Below are 19,160 nucleotides of genomic sequence, written 5' to 3' on the forward strand. Positions count from 1 at the left end.
CACACACAGGGACTGGGAACAGAAGTGGGTGGCAGGGCATTGAGACTGGTTCCTTTCCCCAGGACGCCACATGGCCCACATGGGGATGGGGATAGGGATACAGCCACCACCCCCACGTGACCTCTGGCTTCTTCAGACCATACCATTGTCTGCAGGCGGCTGCAGGAGGCCCCAGGCTGCTGGGAGGGCCAGGATGGTCTGAGGGGGAACATCTGAGCATGCGTTTTTGCATTCCAAGTGGTGGGTCTGGATTATCCATGTCTGGGATTTCTCTGGACCTCTGCTCTATCCATTAGCATATTTTTTTTCCACCTGGAATCCTCTGGCCAGTGGGTGTAGCCACAAGTTAGTCCAACCAGGGACAAAGGCCAGGTGTCTGCCAGCTGCCCATCTGGCCCAGGCAAGAAGCAAAGGATAACTTGTAGAAAAAGAGGAAGTCCACAGGGACAAGGGCAAGACTAAGGAACTGCAGCAGCAGTCCCAATGCCCATCCGGATGACCCAAACCTGGCCAGTCTCAGCAGGCATTCCTCACTTCCTGTTTAGGGCAGGTCACCATGGTATTTTGCCTGCTGGTGCAGTGGGACTGGGTAAAAAAAAAAGGAGAGGAGTGAGCCTGAGGGTGGAGGGTTGGGGAATAGTTAATAATAGAGGAGCTGGACTTTTTGTTCCAGTTCCAGCTGGAGTTTGAGTCAGCAGCAGGGTAGTGTGGTTCCTACAGGGAGAAGCCTTTGTGTCCTTATGGACCCAGGGACTCCTGCCATTATAAGTGCCCAGCAGTGGCACGTGTCTAACAGGCTTCCCAAGGGCCCAAGAAAGCCAGGCTCTGCTCCCACCCACGACACAGTGAGTTTTTCTTATGACTTGTAAGTACTCCCTATCCCTGTTGCTAGACTTGAAAAGCTTTGTTATCATTCCCATACTGAGCCGACCAGCCATTTCTGTGGGTGAGTGGGAGCTACACCCTACTGATGTCTGGTCTATCTTGACATTTAGTGGCATCCTGTAGCTGTGATGGGGAGAGAAGTTAATGCTCATTTTGACAGAAGCATTAGAGTTAAGTCCAAACTCCTGGGCTTGGCATTCAAAGACTTCAACTATTAATCTTTTATAATGCTCAACATTCCAATGCCACATATTTGGATCTCCAACATACACACACACACATACACACACACGCGCTTCTGAATACCTGTACACTTGGCATAGTACCAAAAATACATAGCTGGAGGATAGAAAATTTTCAGTTTTCATTTGTGTATTTGCCATTTCACAGTTAGGGGTATGGTGTCAAATTTCATTTGCAAGTTGACAATTCCCAACTCTGAGTGTCTATGTATATTTGGATGAACAGTATTTTATATGGTATTTGGTGGCTCTCTAGTCATATGTCCATGTCTAACCTGCACTAACAGGCCACATAAACCAATTTGTTTTAAGATTTTTGATGTAAAGCTAAAAAAGCTCTTATAGAAATAGGTTGAGGAAAGTCATCCTGGGAGATTGTAAATTATAAACATAAAAAGAGAAGCTTATTTCTCAAGAAATACAAACAGAACACAGATAATGGACCCTCAATTCTGTCCATCTCTTAATGTCCAAGTTAAAGGCCACCTCCTCCATGAAGACCCCTCAGCCTCTTCCAGCCAGACAGCACTTATCCATCCTAGCTGTTCCACGTGCTTCCTCTTATTTATTTTGGAGGCTCTGGTGTGTTCTCCCTTGGGTTATGGTTAGCATTCAGCTGTCTTCCTCCATGCCTATGGGTTCCCTGAAACACATTTCACCTTGGGTTTTGTTATGGTTTGGATGTGATATGTCCCCCAAAAGCTCACATGTGAGACAATGCAAGAAGGTTTGGATGAGAAATGATTGGGTTATAACCTTAACCTAATTGGTGAATTGATCTCTGATGGGATTAACTGAGGCAGGTGGAGTGTGGCTAGAGGAAGTGGTTCATTGGGGGCATGACTATGGGGTATACATTTTGTATCTGGAGAGTGGAGTCTCTCTCTTTCTGCTTCCTGATCATCATGTGAGCTGCTTTCCTCGACCACACATTCTGCCATGATGTTCAGCCTCAACTCAAGCCCCAAGGAATGGAGTCTACTGTCTATAAATGGAGACCTCTGAAACCATGAGCCCCTGAGTAAACATTTTCTCTTAACGATTGTGCTGGTCAGGTCCTTTAGTCACAGCAGCAAAAAAACTGACTAAAACAGGTTCCTTCTTGACACTACTGACCTTTAGTACAGAGTCTGGTTGAATAATCACTCCAGGAATAACTGCTGGGGATGCATGGCTTCTCTCCTTGTTGGGGTTTGCTTGTATCAAGGGTGGCTTCTTAAAGCCCCAGACTTTTTCACTGGGGAAAACAAGTACTGTTTGCAAAGAGCACTCCCTTCTCTCCCTGATATCCAGCACTCCTTTCCCTCTTCCGTTGTGTGGCTCTCCAAGCTATTTTCTTGTCTCTCCTTTGCTTTCCCTCTACCTGCCTAGTGCAATCCTGCCCATCTCCCACCTAATGCAGTAAACAGAGGAGCCCCTCACATTCTTTTTCTTTCCTTTTTGGGAGTCCTGGCAAACGAACCCAAGGAGTTATACCACTGAGTTACATCCCCAGCCCTGTTTATTTTATTTTGAGACACGATCTTACAAAGTTGCTGAGGCTGGCCTCCAATTTGCGATCCTCCTGATTCAGCTTCCCTAGTCTCTGGGATTACAGGCATGAGCAACTGTGCCTGGCACCCCACACTTACTTTCTTGCTTCAGGCCCTTTCCCATGAGAACCTGAGAGAAAGAGAGAAGGAAAGCCATGCATCCCCAAAAGTTATATGGAGTAGTTATTCAAGCAGGCTCCATACTAAAGGCTGGTGGTGTCAAGGAAGCTCCTCCCCTGGAGATAACCCTCTGGGTGATGAGCAGGCATGAGAGCCTTAAAGGGTGGAGGTCATTCCATGACCCTTCTCCTCATTTGCCTTTAGTACAATGAAAATAAGTTTCTGTTTGTGCGTGGTAAAATACACATAAAATTTACCATTTTTAATTATTTTAAGTGTATAACTTAAGTGGCATTAAGTACATTTGTATTGTTATGCAACCATAACCCCCACCCATATCCAGAAATTTTTCATCCTCCCAAACTGAAACTCTGTGCCAATAATTCTCTGTACCAGTAACTCTCCCTTCCTACAACCCCTTTTAAACCAAAATTTCATTTTCTGTCTCTATTAATTTGACTACCTCTGGTACCTAATAGAAACAAAATCATATATATCCTTTCATGATTGGCTTTCTTTCACTTAATATCATATCTTTAAGTTTCATCCATATTATAGTATGTGTCAGAATTTCCTTCTTTTTAAAGGCTGAATAGTAAGCATTTCATCGAATAGCACATAGTGTTTATCCATACATCTGTCGATTGACATTCCACCTTTTGGTCATTGAGAATAGTGTTACTATGAACATATGTGTCCAAATGTCAAGTCAAGCCCCTACTTCCAATTCAAGGAATAGAGAATTGACTTGTTGAGTCATACGTTAATTCTGTTTACTTTTTTGAGGAACCATCATACTGTTTTCCACAGTGGTTTTACCATTTTACAACTCCACCAGTGATTGTATATAAGGTTTCAAATTTCTTCACATCCTCATCAACAATTGTTATTTTGTGTTTTGGATAATGGCCACCTGAATGGGCATGAAGTGGGACCTTATTGCTGTTTTGATTTAAATTTCCCTAATGACTATTGATTTTGAACATTTTTTATGTGCTGGGTGGCTACGTTTTGAGCCTATCTGTGAGACTGTGCCTTTAGCCTTGTTTTCTAGCAACCATGGATGTTGGACATACCCATGGTTTTGCAGGTTAGAATAAACTTGACTTAAAGGCTTTGTTGTATGATTAGTTATCTCTGGACTCCCCACAGACTGGGGCTACAAGCTCATGGTCAACCAGTACTGCAGTTTCTCTCTACTCTCTGCCTGTGCTTGTCAACTGTCCCATAGCCCATGTATTTTTTTCAGTTATCTGTGTTCTACTGTTTTTGACCCAAATAGTCCCATATTACTGTGATAACCAGCCACCCATCCTGAAGAGGAAAAGACTCTGGGGATGGATAATAGGAAGAAAACAGGAGGTGACAGATTTCTTTGAACCCATTTTCTTGTAAAAATAGTAAATATATTTGTTTCTTCCTCTGTGCAAAACAAACAAATGAAGTAATACTGTTTTGTTTGTCTACCAAGCAGTTCTGTCCCTTCTTAGAAACTTACCAGTTCTCCATTAGTATCAGATGTATAATAGGAAATATGTCTCTGAGAGGACAAGTGTCAAATGCCTGGATTTGTCACTAAACAAGCCATCCAGGAATTTCCTTTACTGTTTGGTCTGAGTGAGCGTGTAGAACTGGTGACTGTAATGGAAAACAAAAGAACAAAAAGGATGCCTTTCTAGATTCTTAGCAGTAGGAGGGGTTCCAGTTGGAGAAGGGACATTGTCTGAGTCCTTTTGGGCTTCTATAACAAAATTTCATAGACTGGGTAATTCATAAAAATAGATATTTATTGCTTACAGCTCTGGAGGCTGTGAAGTCCAAGATCAAGGCACCATGAAGTAGATGTTTCCTGAGTTTAGGTTTTAGATCTGACAGTGAATATCATCTGAACCATGAAGAGCCAGGCTGATCTCTCACCTGACTTCTTTCTGTCCTCGCTTTTAGCCTGGCTTTGGGGGTGGGATGGGAGTGCCATTTAAGTTTCCACTGGGAGGAGCTTCCAGGCTAAGGCCCAAAGGGACCATGTTCCAAATCATCTCTTCATCAGCTACAACCTGTATCCTATATGTGCAGTAGGGGTGCCACCAGAGCTGCATCCCCAAAGCAAGAGGTCTTTGGACTCATCTTCCCAAAATGGCCCCAGATTCCCATGGGAGTAGAGGTACACTTCATGATTTTGGATGGGACATGTATTATTTAATAGCAGTGCATTTGTGTTTATAATTTCCGTCTTTTATTTGTGGTACTGGGGATTGAACCCAGGGCCATGTACATGCAAGGTAAACACTCTACCACTGAGCTACATTCCCAGCCCCAACAGTTTCCTTCAATTTAGGTCATGTGGTGGTGGTTTTCATTTACATGAGTGATAGAGTTTCTTCAAGTGAAAGAGTGAGAAATAGAAAAAAGTTATATAGTAGTTCAGGAAGTATGTGAATATGATAAATATTGGGAAGATGGATACCAGTGCCTGGTGCTTGGGATACACTGCCTTAGATAGACCTGCCTCTCTAAGATGACAGTTACCAGGAGGGCTGTGTGACAAGAATTACCAGCATTCAGTTCCAGGGGCCTTCCCCTTTCTGGCTCTCTGATGCAGTGAAAGCAAGGAAATCCTAGAATAGATTTTTCTTGGTCCTCTTTGACTAAATCTATTAATAGTCTACTCTGTGAGCATGTACATGGGGCCATTGACTTCATTTTATTTCCTTATTAGCTTCTTTCTAATGCTTTTCTTGCCAAAATTCAAGGCAGAAATGGTGGTATCTTAGTCCTTTTCTGTTTCTATGACTGAATACCATAGATAGGGTAATTTATGAAGAATAAAAGTTCATTTGGCTCATGACTCTGGAGGCCAAGCAACCTAAACTACAGCAATACCATTAGATGAGGGCCTTCTTGCTGCATCATAATCACATCACATGGTAACGCCCAGCGAGTGTGATTGTGTGGGTTTCACTTCCTCTTCTTATAAAGCCACTAATCACATCTTCAGGGCCTCACCCTCATGACCTCATCTAATCCTAATTACCTCCCCAAAGCCCCACCTCCAAATGCCATCACCATATGAATTTGGGGATTCAGTTTCCAGCACACAAACTTTTGGGGAACACATTTAAACCACAGCAGTGCCTAAACCTCAGATTACTCTTCTTTGTAAGAATTTCTTTAGCTCAGTAGTTTACCTCCCAACCCCAGCCAGGACCTTCCAGAAAGGGGATTTTTCAAATCTTTTCTCCTTTGATTCTACACTTTCCCAGCCAATATTCTCTCAAGGCACTACACAGGAAGCATTCATAAGCATTCATTTTTTGCCCTAAAGAAATCCACACTAGGTTCATCTTCATCTATTTCTAAGACTACTTGCTTCACTGTATTGCTGACATTTCCACCACAGTGGGAAGGGATTCAGGGCCAGCCCCTACCTTGAGCCAGGTGCTACACTTGGCCTTCTATCTTTTTGAGCTCTTTGAATTCTCATACTAACCCATTAGAGAACATTTGTCACCTGAGGAAACTGAAGCTCAGAAATTTTCCCAAGATCACCCAGCAAGGAAGGGGCAGAAGGCAGGAGCATGCACCTTAAGTCTCCTGGCTGCCACACAATCTCCCTCCCTCTGGGGGGTTTTCCCTTTCCTGCCTGGTGCTGCTTGGACAACTAACAAATGGTCTCACACAGAGGCTTTCTCTTTTGCCTGCAAGAACAATGAGCTTAAGGGAAAAACAGATTGATTCAAGTTGAATTCGTCCTAATGGGAAACCTGCCAGAGCATCTCTGGAGAGTCTGGGACTGGGCCCAGTTGGCTGTCAGGATGTGGCCTGGAGCCTTGCTTCCCTTCCTGGCCCTCCCTTTATCTTCCCACTCTTTCACTGCCTTCTGCTCCCTGACCCTACTGCCCCTTCCGTGGGAGCTAAAAGCAAACTACTCAGAAGGAAATGGCTTTTGTTATTCAACCTGGAGAAGTGTCCCTGTGCCTTCTCTGGGAATTTGCTCATGGCTGAAAAAGGGGACCAGGGTCATTTCAGTGTTGTTTTGTTGTGGGGGCTAATAATTAAAGTAATGGCAGGTCCTTCCATATGTTATTGCTTTTGTCCCCATCTCCCTTCTAATCACTGATTCTAGCCCTATTTTTTAAAAACGTAACTGATGAATAATAAATATACATATCCTTAGCCTGACATTTTAAGTTACCAATGAACTGGTCTTCAGCTGCCTTTCCAGTTTCATGATCACCAGTTACTTACTGTATCCTCATCTCCCTGATCAACAAAATACCCACCATGCCCCAAACACTCCTGACTTTCTGGCCTCCTTGTTCTTCCCATTTCTACCTATTTGGCAGCTTATTGGGGTAGTAAGAGTACTCAAAACTGAAGCCCTGGTTTGAGAGGCACACCTGTCAGGTTTATCCTCTAGAAGCTTCAGTTTACTTCTCTCTAAAATGTGGCTAATTATATAGTCCACCTTCCTTGTTAAATGGTTGTGATAATAATATGGAATAATCTGAAAGATTCTTTGTAAAATGTGAAACACCATTGAAAAGTCACTTCTCTTTTCATGAGTGCAATTACTCATACACAATAATTGGTTTCATCATGACACATTTGTACATGCACATAACATACATTGATCATACCCACTCCTCATTGCCCTCCCTTGAGAGAAAACATGCAAGTCTTGTCTTTCTGGGTCTGGCTTATTTTTCTTCAATCCATTTTCCTGCAAATGACATGATTTTGTTCTTCTTTGTGGATGAATAATAATTCATTGTGTATATATACCACATTTTTATCCATCCATTAATCCCTTGCCAAGCACCTAGGCTAATTCCATAACTTGGCCATTGTGAAATGTGCTGCAGTTAACATGGGTATGCATATATCTCTGAAATATGCTGACTTTAATTCTTTTAGGTAAACACTAAAGAGTATTATAGCTGGGTCATATAGTGGTTCCATTTCTAGTCTGTTTAGGAATCTCCATACTGAATTCCATGGTGGCTGTACTAATTTACAGTCACATCAATGGTGTGTAAGTGTTCCTTTTCCCCCACATTCTCAACAGCATTTATTATCATTTGTATTCTTGATGATTTCCATTCTAACTGGAGTGAGATGGAATCTCAGTGTAGTTTTAATATGCATTTTCCTAATGGCTAAAGGTGTTGAACGTTTTTTATGTAGTTATTGAACATTTGTCCTTCTCCTTTGAGAAGTGTCTGTTCATTTTCGTTTCTGATAGGGAAGGGAAAATGTCCCATCCTGTAGATCTCAGCTCAGTGTTACCACCCCAATACATTGGGTAGAAGCAAGCACTCTATCTCCAGGGGTGAAGCACTTGAAAATTCTTGATTGTGTGCATCACTTCTTGCCCAACACAAGTTATTTGTGTGGAAGTCTGCTTATCCTTCTCTAGACCTGCAAGTTTATGTGAAGGACAGAGAAGTGGCTTAGGCTCTAAACCTAATAAGCACAATGGCTTAGCTGGATGTTTTTGAGCTGAGGATGCAATAAATAAACAAATATTGAAAGAAGAGTCAATCCTGTGACTTGAAAACTAAATTTAGGCACCATATATATGCCCACTGTGGAAGCTATGAAGTAAGGAAAAACAGCATAGAGGAAGGTGATGAGAATGTTTCATGACTTAAGTTAATCTGTTTCATTGACTCTTGAATTTTTGTGTTTTTATTCAATTCATTCTGCAAGTTTCCCCTGAATCTTTATGGAGTAGGAAGTCAGAAGAGTTAGTCCTATGCCTTTCTCTAGCTTGCCCCCAAGTATCACATGGATGAGCCAAAGAGCAGGATACAGCCTCAGGAACTTGCTCCTTTGGTCTCATGTTCTGCAGCTACTGAGCAGCAGAGAGGGATCCCAGGGCTCTGGGAGGCCCAGGATGGAACATCTTCTAAGAAAACTGCATCCATGAAACAGGGAAGAAAGAGTGCTAATCCTGAACAACAAAGCAACTCAGACCATATTAACAATACTCAGCAGTACTAATCTCTTTTTCAGTATAGGTGGGTCCTGCCCCTCCCTGCCCCTTTTTACATTACTGAGGTAAAATTGACATCCACTAAATGACACACATTTGAAGTTTACAAGTTGTTGAGTTTTATCATATATGTGCATCCATGAAACCATTATTAAGTCAAGATAATGAATGCTTCCATCACCCCAACCCACGAGTTTCTTTCCTTTCTTGCTTGCTTTTATTTCAGTGCTGGAATTGGAAACTAGGGCCTCAGGAATGCTGGGCAGATACTCTACAACTAAGCCACACCCACAGCACCAAAGTTTCCTCTTGTTGGTCACCTTTAATCTTTCTTTACAGCCTGAATGTAGGAAAGAACATGGGTTTATTGTTGATGGGTTATTCTTAGACCGGGAAATTCTCAGGAACAGTGACCTTGGATCTTGGAGACTGGGTCCTGCAGAGCCTCAGAAGTCGGTATCTTGTGAAAGCCAGCTTTGGTGGTGCCTGTTATACACATGGTCCTTTGACAATGAGCCATTTGGGTGAGCTGAAGTAGATCTTAACCTCTCTGGGACTGCTTTTTCATCAGTAAAATGAGACAATTGGAAAAGAAGATTGTTAAGGTTTTCTATCAGTCTGGATACCAGGACATTTCTATGATAAAACCTTTCTTTTTTTAATATCTTTATTTTATTTATTTATTTTATGTGATGCTGAGTATCTAACAGAGTGCCTCACACTTGCTAGGCAAGTGCTCTACCACTGAGCCACAACTCCAGTGCCGATAAAACCTTTCTAAACAGCTATTTCAATTTAATTAATTAATTAATTTCAGTACTAGGGATTGAACCCAGGGGTTCTCTACCACTGAGCAACATCCCAAGCCCTTTTTATTTTTATTTTATGACAGGGTCTCCCTAAGTTGCCGAGGCTGACCTCAAACTTGTGATCCTCCTGCCTCCACCTCCTAGGTAGCTGGAATTACAGGTGTGTGCCACTGTGCCTACCTAACAGCAAGATTTTTAAAAGCATAAAAGAAGTATAACCTATCTCCTTACCTTTATCATGCCCTAAATTACATTCTGGCAGGCTCTAACATGATGGTCAGAGTGCTCCTGGGTTTTGAAAGTTCTGAGTGAGTTATTAACACCATTTTACATCCAAGAAAACTGAGGCTCAGGAAGGAAAGATGATTTGCCCAAATTTACAAAGTTATAGTAGCTGAGCTAGATGAAAAGCCAGCCCTGACTGCTGATCCAGTGTGGCTGATACTGTCCCATACTCCCATCTAAGATAATATTCTCAAGAGTGGAGGCTTGGTTCTCTCCATGTTGCCAGCATAAGGGTTCTTACACCTAAGAGATAGTCATACTTTCCTCCCTGGCTCCATCTGGGGACCATAGCTTATCTGCTTAGGCCTCTGGTGGTGATAAGGAAGCAAAAGAGTGGGCTCTACTGTCTCCTAAACCACAAAGTCAGGCCACAGTGCAGGAGCCTTAAGAAGAAAGCAGGAGCTTTCTGGGAAGTTTCCAGAAAGCAGGAGCTCTCTGGGCATGTAATAAGTAGACAACGTACAGGCTGCTGGTACCCTATGTAACACATGTTGAGTAGCCCCTGGCAAAGTGAGCACAAGGTCAACAGAAAAGTCAGGAAATCCCTGGGTGAGAAGGGAGATCTGTCTGGCACTCTGTGCCTCATGAGTTTCCGTGGAGCACAACGCTCCCTGGAGCACAATCCTCCATGGGCCAGGGTTGGGGCAACACAGTCCTTTTGGAGTAAGTACATGCCCCCAAAGCTGCATATTTTATCACTCTCTGGAGGAAGGGAAAGGGCCAGTTACTTCCTCCCTTTTAGAAACTCCTGGGCTATGCCCTAGGATGAAGTAGGAAAGGAACACCCCCACCCCTACACGAGAGGTGGTACCAAGGTTCTGAGCAGGTCCAGAGTGTTTGCTTCCTGAGTACTCAGCAAGTGCCCAGTAGGTGCTCAGGAAACATCTGTTGACTGGGTGCTCTCTAATTCCAGGTCAGGCACTGTGGGAGATACAAAGATGAATTGGCCCCAATGCCTGACTGTAGCAGAGAAGGAGGGATAAGACAAGCACATAAATAACTGTTACCCAGGACAGAATGTGATAAACGCCTTGGGAGAGGAACAATGAAGAGCTGAGGAGGAGGGATGCTCACATCTGGTAGTGGGGGCAGGGAAGGGCTCCAGAGAAAACTTCCTGCTCAAGGTGACATTTGAGCTGATCTGGAATAGGGACTGGGTTTCTACAATGGCTCAGGAATGTTTATGTGGCGGGAGTGGAGAGTGAGGGCAGGCTGCATTCCAGGCCCCAGCAGCAGATTGAGGGCCAGAAAGCTCCCGCAGGATGTCCCCAGAGAGCAGGGAATGCAAATCACTGATAAACCCAGAGTTTCACTGTAACTGAGGGTTTGCAACCTCCTTCCCACCACTCCTTGATCTGAGTCCCCAGGTTGGTGAGGAGACTTCACCAGAGTCCTTACTGGCTCTTGGGCTGTCCAACTACAACCAGAAGTGATAGCCAATCCCGGTGGCTTGGCAGTGATTTTCTTTTGAAAGCCTTCCTTCCCAGTTCACTTCGTTGCTAGCAACAATAAAACTCCCTAGCTCTCAGAGAAAGCCATACAAGGAACAACAGTTGCTGGCTCGCTTCATCCATCATTCATATGGCTGAGGTGTGGGCCATTGCTAGGCAGACATGGGGGCAAGTGGGGATCAGGGCAGGACACATTATTTTGCATGAGATTGTTTATTGGGCTGCCCCAAAACTACACAGTGGGGAATTGAGTAGCAACATTCCAGGTTGTGCTATACATAGGCATGAGCCTGGGAATATAATTCTAGCCCTTTTTTTGCTCTCCGCCTCTTTGTTTCCTTATTTCTGTCTAAAAGAAGTTAGTTGCTGGTAATTGGTAATCTGAAAGGTTTCATTCATGACATGGAAAAAGATGTTGGATTCAGTTCAACAGACACATTCAAACATATCAACTCATTGAATCTTCAAAACAATCTTATAAGTGGGACATGTTATTTTCACTTTACAGATGAGGAATCAGGCTCAGAGAAGTTAAGCAAACTGCCCAAGAACACAGATAAGAAGGTGAGAGTGGAGCCCAGGTTTCCTAACTGCAAGCGACCCCAGCTGCAGAGATTCTGATGGCTGGAAATTACAAATTAGTTATAAATTATCAAAATTCAGGGACCCTACAAAGGAGAAAAAAGAGGAAATGCAATTTAGGCAGCCTCCAGACTAGAATGCCTCCATGGAGAATTAGTTGATCAATGATGAAAAAGAAAAATCTATGGGAGGGTCTAGAGATTTCCAGAAGATTGTAAAGCCAGTAGGAATGGAGCTCTCCCTCATCTGGGCTCACATTTGCCCCCATGTTATACAGGGACATACAACTACAGCCCATCAGCTACACCCATATGACAGTTCTGTTCACTGCCTCAAGGTTGAAGTAGGACAAGGGTGACCCTCAAAGAACAAATTTACTTTTTTATTTGTATTTTTATTTGTTCCAATTAGTTATACATGACAAGAGAATGCATTTTGACACATCATACATAAATGGAGTTTAACTTCTCATTCTTCTGGTTGTACAGGATGTAGAGTTATACAGGTCGTGTGATCATATATACACATAGGGTAATAATATCTGATTCATTTTATTATCATTCCTACCCCCATACCCTTCACTCCACTCTGTCTAATCCAAAGTGCCTCTATTCTCCCACTGCCCTTTATTGTTAATTAGTGTCCACATATCATTTGAAACATTTGACCTTTGGTTCTTTGGCACTGGCTTATTTCACTTAGCATGATATTCTCCAATTCCATCCATTTACTGGAGAATGTCATAATTTCATTCATCTTTAAGGCTGAGTAATATTCCATTGTATATATACCACCATTTCTTTATCCATTAATCTGTTGAAGGGCACCTAGTTTGGTTCCACATTTTAGCTATTGTGAATTGAACTGCTATAAACATTGATGTGCCTGCATCACTGTGGTATGCTGATTTTATTTAAGTCCTTTGGGTATAAACCTGGGAGTGGGATAACTGGGTCAAATGGTGGTTTCATTCCAAGTTTTCTGAGGAATCTCCATACTGCTTTCCATAGCAGTTGTGCCAATTCTCAGTCCCACTCACAATGTATGAGTGTACCTTTTTCTCCACCCTCACCAACATTTATTGTTGCTTGTATTCTTGATAATTGACATTCTGACTGGAGTGAGATGGCATCTCAATGTAGTATTCATTTGCATATCTCTAATTGCTAGAGATGTTGAACATTTTTCATGTATTTGTTGATTGATTGTATTTCTTCTGTGAAGTGTCTGTTCAGTTCCTTAGGCCTTTTATTGATTGGGTTATTTGTTTTGGTGTTAAGTTTTTTGAGTTCTTTATATATCCAAGAGATTAATGCTTTATCTGAGATGCATGTGGTAAAGATTTTCTCTCATTCTATAGGTTCTCTCTTCATGTTATTGATTGTTTCCTTTGCTTGTGAAGAAGCTTTTCGACACCATCCCATTATTGAGTATTTTTAATTTGGATCTTCTAAATATAGAGTCATGTCTCTGGCAAATAGTGATAGTTTGAGTTCTTCTTCTCCTATTTGTATCCTTTTAATTTCTTCTAATTGCTCTGGCTAGAGTTTCAAGGAGAATGTTGAATAAAAGTGGTGAAAAAGGTCATCCTTACCTTGTTCAAGTTATTAGAGGAAATGCATTCAATTTTTCTCCTTTTAGAATGATGTTGGCCTTGTGTTTAGCATATGTAGCTTTTACAATGTTTAGGAATGTTCCTACTATCCCTGGTTTTTCTAGTGTTTTGAACATGAAGAGGTGCTGTATTTTGTCAAATAAATTTTCTGCACCTATTGAGATGATTGTATAGTTCTTGTCTTTAAGTCTATTGATGTGATGAATTATGTTTATTGATTTCTGTATGTTGAACCAACCCTGGGATAAATCCCACTTGATCATGATGCACTCTTTTAAATATATTTTTGTATGCAATTTGCCAGAATTTTATTAAGAATTTTTGTATCTATGTTCATCAGGGATATTGGTCTGAAGTTTTCTTTCCTTGATGTGTCCTTGGTTTTGGTATCAGGGTGATACTAGCTTCATAGAATGAGTTTGGAAGGGTTCCCTCCTTTTCTATTTCGTGGAATAATTTGAGAAGTATTGGTGTTCATTCTTCTTTGAATGTCTTGTAGAACTTGACTAAGAATCCACCTGGTACTGGGTTTTTCTTTGTTGGTAGACTTTTGATGGTGTATTCTCTTTCATTGTTTGAAACTGGTCTGTTTAAATTGTGTATGTCCTCCTTTTTCAGTTTGGATAGGTCATTACGTCTCTAGAAATTTGACAATGTCACCAAGATTTTCTATTGTTTTAGAGTATAAATGTTCAAAATAGTTTCTGATTATCTTCTGTATTTCAGTAGTGTCTGTCATATTTCCATTTTCAGCATGAATTTTAATAATTTGAGTTTTTCTCTTGGTTAGTGTGGCTAAGGGTCTATCAATTTTAATTATTTTTTCAAAGAACAAACTTTTTGTTTTGTCAATTTTTTGAATTGTTTTTGTTTCAATTTCACTGATTTCAGCCCTGATTTCAATTATTTCCTGTCTTCTACTGCTTTTGGTATTGATTTGTTCTTTTTTCTAGGGCTTTGAGATGTAATATTAGGTCATTTATTTGTTGAGTTTCTATTCTTTTAATGAATGAGCTCAATGCAATAAACTTTCCTCTCAGCACTGCCTTCATAGTGTCCCAGAGATTTTGATATATTGTATCACTATTCTCATTTACTTCGAAGTATTTTTTTAAATTTCATCCCTGTTTTCCTCTGCTATCCATTCCTCATTCAGTAGCATATTATTTAGTCTCCAGATGTTTGTTAAGTCTAAATTATTGATTTTAGTTTTTGGTTCTATAGTTCCTTTGTTTTTATTTTGTTTGGAGGTTCTATCCAGTTGTAAGAGAGGTATGTTAAAGTCACCCAGTGTTTTTGTGTTGTGGTCTATTTGATTCTTGAAATTGAGAAGGGTTTGTTTGATGTACAGAGATGTTCCCCTGTTTGGGACTTAAATATTTATGATTGTTATGTCTTATTGTTGTATAATTCCCTTAAGCAGTATGAAATGTCCTTCTTTGTCCCTTCTGATTAACATTGGCTTAAAGTCCACTTTATGTAATATTAGGATATAAACCCTTCTTGTTTAAAAGATCCATTTGAATTTTGATAGATGCAGAAAAAGCATTAGATAAAATACAGCATCCTTTCATGCTCAAAACATTAGAAAAAATAGGGATAGTGGGAACATTCCTTAACATTGTAAAGGTGATTTACGCTAAGCCCATGGCCAATATCATTCTAAATGGTGAAAAACTGAAAGCATTCCCCCTAAAAACTGGAACAAGGCAGGGATGCCCTCTTTCACCACTTCTATTCAACATCGTCCTTGAAACTCTAGCCAGAGCAATCAGACAAACCAAAGAAATTAAAGGGATATGAATAGGAAAAGAAGAACTCAAACTATCCCTGTTCGCTGATGACATGATTATATATTTAGAGGAACCCGGAAATTCCACCAGAAAACTTTGAGAACTCATAAGTGAATTCAGTAAAGTAGCAGGTTATAAGATCAATGCTCATAAATTCAATGCATTTTTATACATAAGTAATGAATCTTCAGAAAGAGAAATTAGGAAAACTACCCCATTCACAATAGCCTCGAAAAAAATAAAATACTTGGGAATCAATCTCACAAAAGAGGTGTAGTTCTACAATGAGAACTACAGAACACTAAAGAAAGAAATTAAAGAAATTAAAGAAAACCTTAGAAGATGGAAAGATCTCCCATGTTCTTGGATAGGCAGAATTAATATTGTCAAATTAGCCATACTACCAAAAGTGCTATACAGATTCAATGCAATTCCAATTAAAATCCCAATGACATACCTTACAGAAATAGAGCAAGCAATTATGAAATTCATCTGGAAGAATAAGAAACCCAGAATAGCTAAAGCAATCCTCAGCAGAAAGAGCGAAGCAGGGGGTATCACAATACCAGATCTTCAACTCTACTACAAAGCAATAGTAACAAAAACGGCATGGAATTGGTACCAAAATAGACAGGTAGATCAATGGTACAGAATAGAGGACATGGACAAACCCAAATAAATACAATTTTCTCATACTAGACAAAGGGGCCAAAAATATGCAATGGAGAAAAGATACTCTTCAACAAATGGTGCTGGGAAAACTGGAAAACCACATGTAAGAGAATGAAATTAAACCCCTATCTCTCACCCTGCACAAAACTCAACTCAAAATGGATCAAGGACCTCAGAATCAGACCAGAGACCCTGCATCTTATAGAAGAAAAAGTAGGTCCAAATCTTCGACATGTCGACTTAGGATCAGACTTCCTTAACAGGACTCCCATAGCACAAGAAATAAAAGCAAGAATCAACAACTGGGATAGATTCATACTAAAAAGCTTTCTCTCAGCAAAGGAAACTATCAGTAATGTGAAGAGAGAGCCTACAGAGTGGGAGAATATCTTTCCCACTCATACTACAGATAGAATATATAAAGAACTCAAAACCAAGAATACAAATAATCCAGTCAACAAATGGGCTAAGGAAATGAACAGACACTTCACAGAAGATGTACAAGCAATCAACAGATATATGAAAAAGTGTTCAACATCTCTAGTAATAAGAGAAATGCAAATCAAAACTACCCTAAGATTCCATCTCACCCCAATTAGAATGGCTATTGTCAAGAATACAAGCAACAACAGGTGTTGGCGAGGATGTGGGGAAAAAGGTACACTCATACATTGCTGGTGGGGTTGCAAATTAGTGCAACTCTGGAAAGCAGTATGGAGATTCCTCAGAAAGCTTGGAATGGAACCACCATTTGACTCAGCTATCCCACTCCTTGGCCTATACCCAAAGGACTTAAAATCAGCATACTACAGAGATACAGCCACATCAATGTTCATTGCTGCTCAATTCACCATAGCCAGATTGTGGAACCAACCTAGATGTCCTTCAATTGATGAATGGATAAAGAAACTGTGAGATATATATATATATATATATATATATATATATATATATGTATATATATATACACACACACACACACACACACACACACACAATGGAATATTACTCAGCCATAAAGAATGATAAAATTATGGCATTTGCAGGCAAATGGATGAAATTGGAGAATATCATGCTAAGTGAGATAAGCCAATCTCAAAAAACCAAAGGACAAATGATCTCGCTGATAAGTGGACAATGGCACATAATGGGGGGGTGGGAAGGGTTAGTGTTAGGGTTTGGGAGGGGGGCAAGAATGGAGGAAGGAAGGACTGTGTAGAGGGAAAAGAGGGGTGGGAGGAGTGGGGGGGAAGGGAAAAAATAACAGAATGAATCAAACAACATTACCCTATGTAAATGTATGATTACACAAATGGTATGCCTTTACTCCATGTACAAACAGAGAAACAACATGTATCCCATTTGTTTACAATAAAAAAAAACACATAAAAAATAAAATAAAATAAAAGATCCATGTGAGTGATGTCTTTTCCCATCCATTCACCTTCAGCCTGTGGATGTCTTTGCCTATGAGGTGAGTCTCTTGGAGAGAGCATGTTGTTGGATATTGTTTTTTAATCCAATCTGCCAATATATGTCTTTTGATTGGTGAGTTTAGGCCATTAAATTTCAAGGTTATTATTGAGATATGATTTGTATTCCCTGTCATTTTTATTTACTTACAGTTTTAATTTTTTAATTTGAATTTGTTTCTGTTTTGATTGACTATTCCTTTAGTGTAGTTTCTCCCTTTGCTTGTTTTCACTTTTTTTCATTTCTTCTTCATGGAATATTTTGTTGAGAATATTCTGTTGTATAGGCTTTCTAGTTGCAAATTCTTTTAACTTTTGTTTATCATGGAAGTTTTTTATTTCATCTTCCAATCTGAAGCTTAATGTTCCTGGATATAGGATTTTTGGTCAGCATCCATTTTCTTTCAGAGCTTCTGAAATATATTCATTCAGATACATGTTATTACAGGACCTCCTCCTAGCTTTAAGGGTCTTTGTTGAGACTCAGCTGAGATCCAAATTGGTTTCCCCCATATATAATCTGATATTTTTCTCTCACAGCCTTTAAAATTCTATCCTTATTTTGGATGCTAGTCATTTTCATTATAATGTTCCTTGATGTAGGTCTGTTGTAATTCTGTACATTTGGAGTCCTGTAAGCTTCTTGTATTTGATTTTCCATTTCATTCTTAGATTTGGGGAATTTTATGATATTATTTCATTGAAAAGAATGTGCATTCCTTTGGTTTGTGTGTCTGCACCCTCATCTATCCTGATAAATCTTAAATTTGGTCTTTTCGGTTTATTCCATAATTCTTGGTTTATGGTTTCTTAACATCTCTCCATGGTCAACTGTATTTTCAAGATTATGTATTTTTTCTTCATTGTGTGAGGTTCTATCTTACAAGTGGTCTAGTCTGTTGGTGATGCTTTCTATGGAATTTTTAATTTGGTTTATTGTTTCCTTCATTTTCAGGATTTCTGCTTGTTTTTTTCAGAATCTCTTGTTACATAAATGTAAACATCTGTGATGTTTACAATGTTAATTATCACAATAAACAGAAATGATATGATCAGTTATTGCCTACAATAAAACAACAATTTTGCAAAAGGGTTTACAATTTCAAATGGTGGACAGGGAGAGAACAGAAGCGATGTAGGTTTTGATGATTATGAGGGAGGAGGGGAGAAGACAGAAGTAAAAGGTTAAAGGAAGAGTGAAAGAGAACAATTGGCTGTTAGTGAAAGAAAAGACAGTATAAAGGGAAACAGGTAGGAGAAAAAGAATATGTATATAATATAATATATATAAATAAAAGTTAAAATGTTTTAACTATTAAAAATAAAAATAAAAGAATATAAAACAAAATGAAAATACTAATCAAACATCCTAGTTCACACAAAAATACTAATCCACTTTTGGCTTCAAAAATGCTAGAAATGAGAAAAAAAACAAATATGAATGTATAAATGTCCATGTACCATCAAGGTCACAATTAAACAGAGAAAATTAATTTTAAAGAAAAGAAAAGAAAAAATCTTGATGAAGAGCTAAAGAATTCTTTCCCTTGGAGTTCAAAATATTCTCAGCTTCTCTTCCCAGCAGTTTCAGATGGGGTCTTCTGGATGGTGATGCTCCATGCTCTGGATTGTTGGAGTGAGAGAGGTCATCCCATAGGTGGTGTTCCTGGAGGCAGGGTTCAGGCTTAGGTGGGCTCCCGGCTCCTT

This window comes from Sciurus carolinensis, chromosome X, assembly GCF_902686445.1.
Source record: "Sciurus carolinensis chromosome X, mSciCar1.2, whole genome shotgun sequence".
In the NCBI taxonomy this organism is placed as follows: Eukaryota; Metazoa; Chordata; class Mammalia; order Rodentia; family Sciuridae; genus Sciurus; species Sciurus carolinensis.